This window comes from Alligator sinensis, unplaced genomic scaffold (assembly GCF_000455745.1).
Source record: "Alligator sinensis unplaced genomic scaffold, ASM45574v1 scaffold1059_1, whole genome shotgun sequence".
NCBI lineage: Eukaryota > Metazoa > Chordata > Crocodylia > Alligatoridae > Alligator > Alligator sinensis.
The window spans coordinates 2,250,284-2,263,246 of NW_005842103.1; the positions used below are offsets into that span (position 1 = coordinate 2,250,284).

At 50.5% G+C, this 12,963-nt stretch overlaps 1 protein-coding gene across 9 annotated transcripts in view; it reads right to left on the reverse strand.

Moving 5' to 3' along the window:
* MBNL3 (muscleblind like splicing regulator 3) overlaps positions 1-11,203 on the reverse strand; it is a 94,435-nt gene extending 83,232 nt beyond the window's left edge. For 4 of the 9 annotated variants that reach the window (XR_003094252.1, XR_003094251.1, XR_003094250.1 and 1 more), the window contains exon 1: positions 10,822-11,203. The gene's annotated coding sequence lies outside the window, so the exon portion shown is untranslated. The remainder of the gene's footprint in view (positions 1-10,821) is intronic. The other 5 variants (XR_003094253.1, XR_323929.3, XM_025205040.1 and 2 more) reach the window with 5 other exon arrangements.
* Positions 11,204-12,963: the final 1,760 nt, after the last annotated feature.

The following is a 12,963-nucleotide window of genomic DNA, read 5'->3' on the forward strand; positions in this document are numbered from 1 at the left end:
CTAATTATGATCCTGGAGAAACAGCTAAGTATGAATTTGGCCCAGCAAAGGCTATTCTACCTCCACCATAAACCCATAAAGTCAGAGAGAAGTGGGGCTGGAAGGGGCGTCCAGAAGTCCAACCCCTTGTCTGAGGCAGGACCGTCCCGATCCAAACCATCCTGGACTCTGAAGGGTTTTTTTGTTTTCACAGAAATTTTTTCCATTGAAAAACCCAAAATCCTCAGGTTTCACAGAGGGAGTGGTTGGGCTGGGGGCGGGGGAGTTGGCTTTTTGACTCCCAAATTCTGAAGAGAACAAAAAAAATTACATTTTCTACGCTGCCCCGCCCCCCCCCCCCCCCACCTGTTGTCAAAGAAGCTGTTTTCTGCCCAAAAGTATTTCAGTGGAGCATTTTCTGTCTGTTCTGCTGCCCTAAAAGGCTCAAAATAAAACCTGCAGCAATCAGCACTCCCATCACACCCCCTTCACCCCTCTCAAAGATGGGTATGAATTTACGGAGGTGGGGACCATGCTGAGTCTGGCCCTCCTTCCAGACACCACATCTTGGCATCCTCTCTCCTACCTCAGTCTGCCCAACCTGAGAAATGGGAATAATGGTATCTCCTTCCACAGCAAAGGTCTTGGAGGTCTGCAGGCTGGAGGGAGGCTGCAAGGGCAACGATGCTGACTTTTCATAGTTTTGCTTTCTGTCCCAAAGCTTAAACTGCAAGAGGAAAAGGAACTTCCCCCACCCTCGAGTGCCACTTTCATTCCCTTACTCTTCCCGTATCAGTGAAATGCAGGCATAAGCAGCAGCCAGGAGGACACAAGACGGGGGTAAGGTAACGAGCGGGCTTGGAGAGGTCCACGGGAGCAGAAAAAGGTTTTGCAAAGAGGTTCTCTCACAAGTTGCCCTTAGTGATTCGGGGCTTAATCCAGCACTGAGCAAGAGGCCTGCATGTCTAACCCTTCAGCAGGCCAGAGGACGCCGCTGTCTTTCCGGCTAAGGAGCTCCAGAAGCCACAGCTGCCTGGAGGAAGTTGAAGGCCAAGGCTTCAGCCAAAGACATTTGACTGAAGCCACAGACCAGCAGGGTGGGAGGAGAAGGCCGAGCAGCTGCACCCAAGGAACCCAAATCGCAGAGAAGTCAGCGGTGGCTGCAAGTGCTTCAGAGGCAGCGAAGGATGCAGGGCACAGCAAGGGAGGGAGGCGGCGAGGGCCAGAGTCCAACTCCAAAGGGAAAGGCCAAGTGCAGCCCCCTGCCAGCCATCATCTCTAAATCCTCTTTGCTGCGCGGAGCTCTTCTTCACCCTTGTTCCCTTTTAATCAGGCCTGACCTGCAGACGTCAGCCTGCTTTCAGCTAAGTCAACGCAACTGCCATGTCCAGGAGGCTGTTACAGAAAAATCTGACTGACACTGTTGGCAGGAGTCCACAGCCTCCCTCTTGGTCTAGCCCCGACCCTGCTCCTTTGCTTGCAAGCTTAATCCTTTACCTTAAGGGCATGGAGAACGTGCCGGGTCTCCAGCGCGGGCTTGTCTATACGCCCTCAATCCCGAGGCTGCCACAGCTCTGAGATGCTCTTTTGATCACATCGTGCAAACACCACTGTTTATTGACTAAGGGCTCTCCAGAACCCAGAGTTCTTTAAAAATATATGATACTATATACACACACACTTCCATGTGTATGTGTGTGCATGCATGCATGTGTGCGAGCATGCATATGTATACGCATACATATATATACACATACATTTCAGTGCAATAGAATGCACTACTCCACTTGTGTGTGTGTGTGTGTGTGTGTGTGTGTGTATATGTAGGTAGACAAGGTTCTTTGGGTAAATGGGATATCTTTTATTAGACCAACTAAATAGCTGGAAAAATTGTTCTTTGCAAGCTTTCAGGCACACCCTTCTTCAGGCCTAGGGAGAGTCTGCTGGTGTTTGTGTGCTCTCCTGGGTGGAACAAAAGCTTAAGCCAATATGCATAATGCAGGTCTGTGAAAATGCAAATGCTGGCAGCGAGCATCAGAGACAACAGGTGCAAGACAGGTGGTGGGGGGCGGTAAATGTTGACCTGGTGAAAGAATGTAGCTGATAAAATGTAGAGAAGTTACCTGGTATTATTGGATGTCAGGCAGGTTATAATGTGCCATCAATCCAATGTCTACATTTAGTCCATGATTTTTTGTATCCAGTAGATTTATGAAGTGAAGTTCGTAGGCTTGTCTATGAAAGGTGTTTTGTAAATATATGTATATGTGTGTGTGTGTGTATGCATGTAGGTGTGTGTGCATATAAAATCTACACACACACACACACACACACACACACACACACACACACACACACACACACACAGAGCACACTCTATTGCATCTGGGAGAAAAGCCAACCAAGACATTCACTTAGGACTTAGGGAGGTAAATCCAAACTCCAAGCACAAGCTGCAGGGCACAAAGATGCGAACAGATGAGGCAGTTCCCCAGCTACTGTGCCAGCACCGTGCTGAAATCATTCCCCAGCTCTTCCTATCCAGCTTCCCTGAATGGAGGAGCCAGGTTATTGGCACCACACCTGATCCACGTACAAAAGGACCCTCGTGGGCCCACCTATGTCACTCCCTGGCTACGGCTCCTGAACAAGGAGAGCTCTGCTTGCAATGAGAGGACTTAAAAAGGCAGTGCTGGACTGTGGCTCACCCTGTGTGCCCCTGCCCCACCTCGGAGCCAGAAATGGGGAAGCCATCTCTAGAGAACTGCTGTTTGCTTTCTCGCGCTGCTAGGAAAGGAGCAAAAGGAGGAAAATGCCGCTATTCCAACACATCAAAGGACATGTGCTTCTGGTGTCCCCTGGGCTGGAAGCCAGAGCAGCACAATGCACCCCACAAGGCCTGGGGTGCTTTCCAATAACCACAGCGCTGGACAGCGTGACGAACTTCCCTAATAACTCTTGCAAAGTTACATTTCCCAGCTCATCCTCTGCTTAAAATATGCATGGCCTTAAAACCTCAGTCCCCCCATTCCAAGCCATGGCACCCAAGAGGGGTCCTCTGCACCTTCCCTGAGCTTTGGATGAGAGGCTAAATGTCCACAGGCAGTAAATTGGTGTTGGAGGGATAGAGATGGGAAGTCAGAGAGAAAGTAAATGTCAGCTCCTCAGCTGGTGTTTAGCAACCGAGTACCAGGAAAGTCCACGCGGCTCCTGCAGCTCATACAACCGGGCATCTGACCCAAATAGGCTGAAGAAGTAGCGTGCAGAACATGTTATCTGGAAAATAACGGGGGCTTATAACATGCAAGGCCTGCTACGATTACAGCCGGGCAACATTTTGGAAAGCAATTTATTCATCTCCAAAAAAATGCAATTTGGGTGGGACAAACTGAATTCAAATTGTGAGAGGTTTCCACTGCGAAAACCAAGCAATTCAGGAAAGACAAAATGTTTTGTTTCAGCGTGTTTGAAAAGGGGCGGTTGAACCTCCTGTTTTGAAACAATGCCTCAAACACCAAACTTAGCTATGGCTAAAAGAGAAAGGGAAAAATAAACCCTAAAACTATGAAACAAATATTTGGCAGGTGCTTGTTTTGGTGGGGAAAAAAAGAAATCAAACCATTTTCATTTGGGGGTTGCTCCGAACTGAAAGTTCAGGGTTTTTCCCCGCCCCCGATTTCTCAGTTCAGCCACCAACCTGCTAAATCAATCATATGCAAAGCTCCGATCACAATGTTACAATGAGGAATTAATCAGGGCATATAGCTGAAGATGCCAGATTACCACTGGCATGGCATTAGCAAGGGATCCTATTAAGATACAATTTATATGGAAACACTGACACAGTAAAAACTAAATTAAACAGATCCAATGAAAACCTACTGTATTAGTCTAAGGACCACTTTTCAAGTTAATTCCTTGTGTTAAAAAAGAACAAAAAGGAACTGAATCCAACCTAAAATTAAATTAAAGGCCTAATCTAAATCCAGGAAAATACCATTCCAGTTAAGACCCCGATTCAGAAAAGCACGTAAGCATGTGACTAATTCCCTGGCCTTCAATTGGATTTAAGCCTGGGCTCAGGTGCTTTCATGAATGACCGAGGCAGGCTGCCACGTGTTCCTGCACTAGGGGTTCCCACAACCGTGAGCTAGCCTGGCGTGCCTTATAGCCCACGCGTGCAGCCGTGTTGCATGCAGCAGGGCTAAAATTGAGCCAAGGCACTGTTGCCAGCCAGGTCCCTAGCTAGGGTGCAACACTGCAGGCGAGAAAGGCAAAGACTCATTTTCTTGCAAGAAGATGTCCCATGCAAGCTCCCAGATCCCACCCCCTGCTCCACCCTGCCTGAATCGGGGGATTCTCATACTCATGCCCCCTCACTCTCTGGGTGCCTGCATCTTCTGGACCAGCAACGTTGCCTTCTTGCAGGCGTTTAAACTAAAACCCAGCAAACAGGCACTGCTGAGTACCGCAGGGTGCTTTGCTGCAGGGTGAGACACAGCGACGGCATCCCAGCTGAAGGCAGGTGTCGGCACCAAGCCCCCTTGCCCCCAACACACACGTTAATGATCCATATCCCTGCCCCAAGAGTCCCCAGGTCAGTCTCTCTGAAGGCCCTGAAGAAAGGCCCTAACATCTCTCCAAACTACTCAGTATTGCCAACCCCCCACCCTGCTTCTCCCATATTCCCTGGACCATCGCGGGGACACCACTCCAACCCCATCTCAGCGGGTTGCCAACACCTTCCCAAAAAACACTTGGGCTGCTGCATTCAGGTGCTCCCAACAGGTGCTTCTGCCAACGCACGGGGCACCTGCAAGCTCTGCACCAGATCTCGCTCATGGAAGTCAAGAGACTCGCTTTCGGAAACCGCTCGGCTGAGGTTCAGTTGAGAGAAACGCAAGGAAAGCCACACTTCTCAATGCCCTTAAAATGCCAACACATCCTGATGTCAAATAGAGGCCCACTGCAGTGCTTCAGAGAGCACCCTGCAGGCTCAGCCCCTCCCTAAGCAAACGAGGGGTGCTAATATATAGATATATGTCATATATTAAGTATTAATAAATATATTCATCTAGAGTTATCATACAGAGGTCTGGGGAAGGAGAATCACCAGCTATTCTTCCCGACAGTCCCATTTTTTAAAAGGGAAACTCAAGTGAAACAGCTAAAAATCCATGCCCTTCTCAACAGCATGCGATGGCCAACGGCACTCAGCTGCTAACGTGAAACGCACACAAAACGGACGCCGTTACGATGCACAATCAGCTGCTGCAATTCATTCCACTTCCATTTTTGTTCGTAGCCCGTTACAATTTTCCGAGTCTCGTACAAATGGGCGCGTCCTTGCGGCTGCGTATGACACGCTCGTGGGGCAGGGGGAGGAAGGGAGCATTTTTGTTCCTGGTGCTTTGTTTCTTTTATTTACAAACCTTCTCAGTGGTGGTTTTAAATCACATCCTCTTTTTTCCTTTCCTCAGAACTCCCCGTGTGACTTGGTATCTTTGTTCTCACAATGGCAGCGATGAAGATATCCGTCAACTGGAAGCAAACAAAGTCACCAGCATCGTTTCCCTCGTTGCAAGAGGAACCAAGTGTCCTTGCCTTTCAACCCTGGATTAGGAGAGACAATCCAGAGCACCCAGGAAGTACGGTCCTATTGTGGCCCAAACTAGGGGTTAGACAGAGAGCAACAAACTCATTTCACTTGTAAATGAAACCAGACCGTCCAGTCCAGCCCAGGAGCCATGAAAGGCCAGATCCCAGTCACCTAGCTGCCCCACTGCACCCATCAGGGATTATTTTACAGCCGCCACCAGTGAATGTCAAACTGGACCTGGAGCACAGCGACAGCAGCCAAGACACCTGAAGATTTTCTTTTTAAAAGAAAATACGGTTTCCCCATTTCATCACGGAAAGGTGATGGATCAGTGATAGAAACTCCCCCCTCCAACATACAAACCCCCCCAGCTTTTCACCGCAGAATGACAACCCCAGTGTCTTAAACCAGAGAATCAGCCCCAGGGGTTTACAGCTGAAAATCAGAAAGATCCACGCAAAGAGCTTCCCAGGCTTGTTTCCATCCATGTTTTCCTACAAGAACCTGGCAGGGGGCAGCTGAATAACTACGCTGCCCAGGAACGTGAACTTGCAAATCTTTGCCTTCCAAGCAAGGACCCCGATTGTGGACGTCAGAGGGACGGGGCAGCGGGGACCATCCTGCGTCGAGCGGCAAGGAAACGCGCTTCTCCGCCCAAAGCGCTGGACTCTGCAGCCCATGCCGTGGATGTCCTGATTTCACCCGTGTCCATAATGCACAATCAGTCCTACAGCAACGGGGTTGGCTGTTCTGTCCCATCCAAATTTATAGCTATTGCTGATTAAAATGTATCTGCCCTTGGCTTCAGCTTCATCTTCATCTTCCGGATACATTAAGCATTACTCTTATTAAATCAATATGTTACTCTCCGAGTTACACTGTTGCATGGAGGGAAAAGGTGGGGGGACAAATAAAGACACAAATAGCAAAAGCCAGCAGCTTGCCAAGAGATGTCAATAACTGCTCGATACTGCCCGGCGCTGAGCATCCAGCTGCGGTCCTGGGCGCTCTCACGTAGTGAATAGTTGAGGGCACATCACAGGAGCTCCTCGGACTGGCCATGCCCTCTCAAATGCCCCTTCTTGCAGGGGTGCAAGGTTTCATGGTGAACCGGGGTTGTCGCATCACCCGAGGGAGGAAAACTGGACACAGCTGATGACAAAGCCCCTGGGAGCAAACCCCAGCTGGTTTTCAATCTAAAGCCGACTCTCCGGCACCTGGCAGCAAACAGCTCAGAAGTTGGACATACAGAAGACCACCGAAGCAAACCCCAGTACCGAGGACCACCTAAGCATACTCCAGCTCCTTTTCCAGGTGTCTCTTTCTACTAAGACATAGAACAATTTTAATTTCCAGCCACGGAGAAGAAATCGGTACTAGGCACCGCTCCTCACACCACTTTGTTGGCTTGACCCTCCAGAGAAAGGGCATTGCCTTGGGAGGAGCCCACCAGCCGGGCACGAGGGCTGCAGGGCCAGCATGAGTGGCGACTACGTCCTGGCAGCTCTTCTGGCCAAGTGAAAGCCTTGGAGTGAGAAAACTCAGGGGGACGTAACGCTGCACCCTCTACAGGGTAAATTAAACACATCTGCATAAATCAAAGCGCTGCCCACCCCCTTTCATCCGGGGCTGGTCTCTGTTCTCACCAGAACAGGTTGCAACAGAGCCTGGGCTCCAGAAAGGGCGCAGGGACGGCGCTACAGGATGCTCTGAGGCAGGACAACTCGAATGGGGGACAGGTACGAGGAAGGCAGTGCGGAGGCCTCCGTCCTACAGACCGGGAGGAAGGGGCTCACTCCAAGCATCCCGCGTTGCTCAAGACTCCCCACCTGGAGCAACTGGCCCCTGCAAAGAGCAGCTCCAGGACCAGACAGCGGTGCTCCTCGTCGGGACCGGACCGGACCAGCGGTGCCAAAGCCGATGTCACGGAAATGACCCAGCGCCAGAGACGACCTGGGAACGCTGGCTTTTCTGGACTGGATCAACAGGCGGAGGCACCTCCCTGATTGCCACCGAAGCTAGTCAGCCTTGTAACAAAGATGAGGAGTAGGGCGGGGATCGTTGCAGGACTGAATATCAACCTCAACCAGCCAGACAGCTAACACACGCCTAACACGGCCTGGGTTTTGCATGTTGGGGGCGAGGGAAGGCATATGTGGGCCTGTCGATGTGATCTGCGTGTTCCTTGTTTTTTGGTCTTCCTCCTTCCAGTTAGCTGAGCTGCAACTTCTTCCCCTACCCCCACCCCCATGACACACAAAAACCTTAACTAAAACAGATCTGATCTTGCTTATCTGGATGCTGACGCCGTCTGACGTCCTGCCCCTTGGGCAGGGGTTGGACCCGATCATCTCTCTCCCTTCTAGCTCCAATACCTATGAACCTATGATCTTCAGGTTATCAGGTGAAGAGCTATGTCACCTGGACTACTCATTGCTCCGATTCGTAGAGCCATCACAAGTCAAGACGGGTCCATTAAATTCACACAGCCATCTCTAATCAAGACAGGTCTGTTAATTAAATACAAGGGAGGAGATGCTTGAAGAGCAACACGTTACCTAAAAGGTCTTGGCCCTCTCCGTTCGGTTTGCTGCTGTGCACGAAGACAGCCCAGAACTGAGGAGTTGGTTTAAAAAGAGGGGCAAATTTTGCTGGAACCCCCCCATGTTTTAAAGAAAAAATCATTACTTTTTTGACTAAAATGATGATTTTTTTTGTTAAAATGTCAAGATTTTGACAAGCTCTATTATGAAGAGAAACCCAGTGCTCTCAAGGATGTCACCTCATTCATAAATGTGAATTTGAATAAGGGCACGATGCTTTATTTTGAAATCGGGTGGTTTCACGAGCAGCCTAATGACGGAGAAAGTATTCGAGTGGGATTAAAACCCAGGGCTGATCGCTCCTGATGGATCAGTCCTCTGGGCAAGTCCTATTCTGTCGGGTCCTAAGCAGAGAAACGCATGGCTCCTTGTTCTCGCTCTGCCGGGTGAGGTCACCCTGTCCACCAATCTTGCCATTTTTGTTTTGCAGCGTTCACATCTCCATTAATTGCTTTAATGACCAATCCATCAAGCAACTGGGAGCCCTGGCAATGGGCCGATAGTGCTGCTTTGTTAAGGACTGAAGAATGTGGCCCAATAACAGACATAATCTCCTGCACTTCTATAGCACCTTCCATCTCTAGGGACCACAAAACAGCTCGCAAATATTAGTGAATATAGGTCCAGCACCCCTGCAAAGGAAGGAGGCATTATCCCCAACCAGCACAGACTAATAAAGGGACTTGTCTACCATCTTGCTAAGTCCAAAAGCCAGATTTCCCCCTTTCTCCCCCATCCCGACTCCTTTCCAGTGCTGAAGCTTAGGACCAGCCTTCCCTCCCAATGCAATTTCCAAGGGCCTCTGCTAAAAAGTGAGTTTTCTGCAGTCCCAAAACAGCTCCTTTAGCCCTGCCCCTCCAAAAAGCAGGTCAAAGCAAAGAGCAAGGCACAAACAATAGCATCGCCATCCAAAACTTAAGTCAGGAGCTGCAATACAGAGCCTCCGAAATGCAAGAAACACACTGTTCCCGGCGTCAGATTTATTGCTGCCTTGCAGAAGGAAGCCAAACGTCTTAATATGGAAAAACACGGCTGCTTCTGACCCAAACAGATTGGGAACAGGAAGTAAAAGCAAATTACCCAGCTGCGGCCTCCTCAACGTACGAGCAGGAGCAGAGACCCAGGGTTTCCTGCTGCTGACTCTCCCGATTCACGACTGCCTCGGGCGCTTCCCCCCAGGCCTGAGCCCGGTCCCACCACGGGCAGGAGGAACGGGATGTGAACACCCCCGAGAAACAGGGAATCCTTTTACGAGTCCAAGGCAGCAAGGGGAAGGAAGGAGAACATCCCCGAAAAGCCATGCTCTGCTCTGCCCGCCAAATGGCGCGGCTCTTGGGAGGATGGATTCTCGGCTGGAGTAAACCGATGGAGCAATGGATCTTGCCCGCTGACTCTACATGGGCGCATCTGGAAGCAGACCCGGGCACCGGGAAACTGGGCCGAGATTGAAAAATGACAAAAGCCAGGCCTTAAATGGTTAAAAAAAATAAATCATGGGCTCTTAAACCAAAATGATGAGCTCTGGATTCTGTTTTTCTTTGTTGTTTGATATCCAAGACAAAGCTTTCAAGTTTTACTCTGCTGTTAAAAGGACTAGAAACCTGAGTTTTTTTCTTCTAAATGAAAGCTAGGAACTGTGTGCAGTCACCTGACTCCCGGAGCTGGGGCTTGAAGAAAACGCAATCCGCTATTTCCCAAAGTCTGCAGTACCCATCGTCAGAGCCGGCCACACCAAAAGGGCCCTCTTCACAAACGACCCGACCGCGAGTGCCAAACGCGCTGGCGTTAAAAGCTCAGCAGAACAAAACGTGACACACCAGCCACACAATGCAACAAAACCGGCACTTGACAACAAGCGCGTGCTAAACGAAGCCTTTCCATCCAACCCCCAAATTAAAATCCGGCTTTTGTGAAGGTTTGCAACTATTATTTTTATTACCTCAAGCAGCTATCGCTACAAGACCTGAAAAGATCAAGCATCAGGTAGTAAAATATTTAATAACAGAGAACCTGAGTTTTTTAAGGTTTTTTTGGCTCCCAGCAGGAACGGGCCAGGTTCTGGTCTGGCGTCCTAAGCGAGATCCACCAGGTTGAGGCTGGCATCAGGGCGGGCAGAATCTCACCCCAAAATGCACACAGCTTTTCTGGGGGAAAAGCTAAAAAGAACGAGCACGAGGGAGTAGCCGTATATCTCTATAGCTACCTATACATCTCTCTCTCTATATCTATATATAGATATATCTATATAGATAGATATCTAGACATACAGATAGATATAGCTATATAGGTATCTAGCTATATCTAGACATATCTATCTATATGTCTAGATATCTATCTATATCTATATAGGTATCTAGTTATATCTAGACATATAAATAGATAGATCTATATAGATAGCTACCTATATATCTATATATAGATAGATATCTATATAGATCTATCTATCTATATCCTTCTATATATCTAGAGATATTTATAGATATATATAGCTAGCTAGCTAGCTAGATAGATAGATTGATCTACTGGGTACAGCACAGGCTACGGCTTTTCTGAGGACATTTTGTACAGCACATTTGCGATCCTGCCCCCGTGCGCGCGCACGAAGACGCTCTCCCACACACGGCAGTGTCGAGCTCCTACCTCATATTCTTCTAAATCTGTCACCTTCTCATTCCCAAGAGCTGCTTGGGCCGAGGGGCTGCGCGGCGAGGCAGGAAGCCCTCTTTGCACTCATGTTATCGCCGCCCGAAATCCTCGCTGCGCCCAGGAAGCCTCCGGAGCAAATCCGAGTTGAGAAAGAACAATAAGCAGGCGTCAGGAAAGGCAGCCGATTCGGTCAGAAGTGCCGCCAAAATCTCGCCTCTTTCTCCGAAAAGGCCCTCCCTTCGGCCGGCTGCCAATCAAGCCGTGATCACGAGGCCGTTCCCAGAGCCTGAACAGAGTTCTTATTGACACAGCTTATGTCTGCGGCACGCAGCCCTCTGCCAGGCTTTCAAGAGCAGATCGGATTACACAGACACATTCTCCCCGATTTTCTGCATCCACAGGCCTTTCGACACAAAACGCCGGCCTCCAAAGACGGGGGTTTTTTCAGCTCAGTACCCCTGCATGTCCTTGCTCAGAAACAAGCCCCTTCTGCCACTGGACTCAGGCTAAGGAGACCTTTGCTCCTGCAGAAATCCCAATTAAAGTGGGGTGGGGGGTGGAAATCAATCCAAAGGACTATCCACAGGGCAGGGATATCAGGCCTGTCATGGGTCTTGAGCAGCAAGCAAAATATCTGCAGACCCAAGTTCAAACTGGGGAATCATCCAGCCGCCAATTCTGGCCATCCCACGTTAACCGTGGAGCGAGCAGACTCAAAGCACAGACCTCTCATCCATTTATTCACCAGGCACACCGGGAAGGGCGGTCCCCCAAGCCGCCGACACACGAAGAGGCCTCTCCCGATAGGCCGACATTACAATCAGAGTGTAAAAAGAATTGGCAAAATGCTTTACACCGACAAAAGCGCTCTTTGCCGAAGATGTTCAGGTCCTACTAGCGCAGGGGGACCTTGGCCTTCATATTCCAGCTATGCAGAGGGAGCTGCCAGAGGAAGACGCACATCTTTGCTCAGAGAGCTAAGACGCGTCGATTTTTTAAAAACTAAATAAAAAAATCTAGGAGGAAACGTGGAACCTGTAGCGAACAAGCCAATGCGTTACGCACAAGACATTAGTTTCCCTGTCGAGAGAGAGTCATCCCCCAAGTCGCTTCACCGGAGCATAATCGAACGTCCCTGCTGAAGTTTGACTTCTGGAAAGCAGGCACGCAAATCAAGGGAGATTTGGACTCGGGGCTTTTTACATGATTTTAAGGACGAAGACATGTTTTCTGGTAAATAAGGTGCCTCTCCCAACCTCTCCCTCCTCGGTTTGTCATCGTGCTCAGTCCCAGGTTGGTGCTGGAGGGTGCACCGCGGGTGCTGGTCACTCCCAAACCTCAGGGCAGTCCGAGCCCTGCAAACCCATGCGTTGCTTGGTGTTCCTCGCACGAATAAAGCACCCCAGCACCCCGCGTGTCCGCGTCACGCAACCCAGGCCTCGCAGACAAGCCAAGCTTTAACCGCACAGCTGAGAAACCCATGGGAGAGGGATGCATTGCTGCAGCACCCTGCCTCCCAGCCCCTACGTGCAAGGCCCCATAGGGGCTCGAGGGAAACCCACTGCGCAGAGGGCAGGTGCGTAACTACCCAGCACCATCCCCCTGGCCCATCAGAAAAACAAGCCGTGTAAAGATGTGAGGGGTGCCCTACCATTACTAGCACTGGGGAACAAGCCCAACGCCCGCGAGGGTCCTTCTGCTCTTCCATCCCCCCGCTCCCACAACCGATCGCAGCCCAGAAACACCCGGCGGGTGAAGCAGCTCCGAAACTTCCCCGACGCCACGAGTCTAACGCGGCTTAATGTCATGTGTGCGCGCGTGGGGAAGAAATCCCGTCTGCAAAACAGCCGCCGTTCACCCCTACGGGCTCCCGACCCCCGGTCTCGCAGAACAACCCCACCTGCAGCCTTCGGCTCCCAGTTTCCCCGCTGAGCACCCCGCCCCGCTAACTGGACGCCACCCACGACCGTCCGGCTGGACCCTAGAGACGGACGAGCCCGCGAAGGGGGTGGGGGTTTGCCCCTGTGGAAACACAGCAGGGTTTGGGGTCTCGGCTTCCCCGCGCCAGACGCGTCCGCGCCCTAATGCGGCGCACCGACAGACGGGGAGACGCCACCCCAGGGTGCGGAAAGCAGC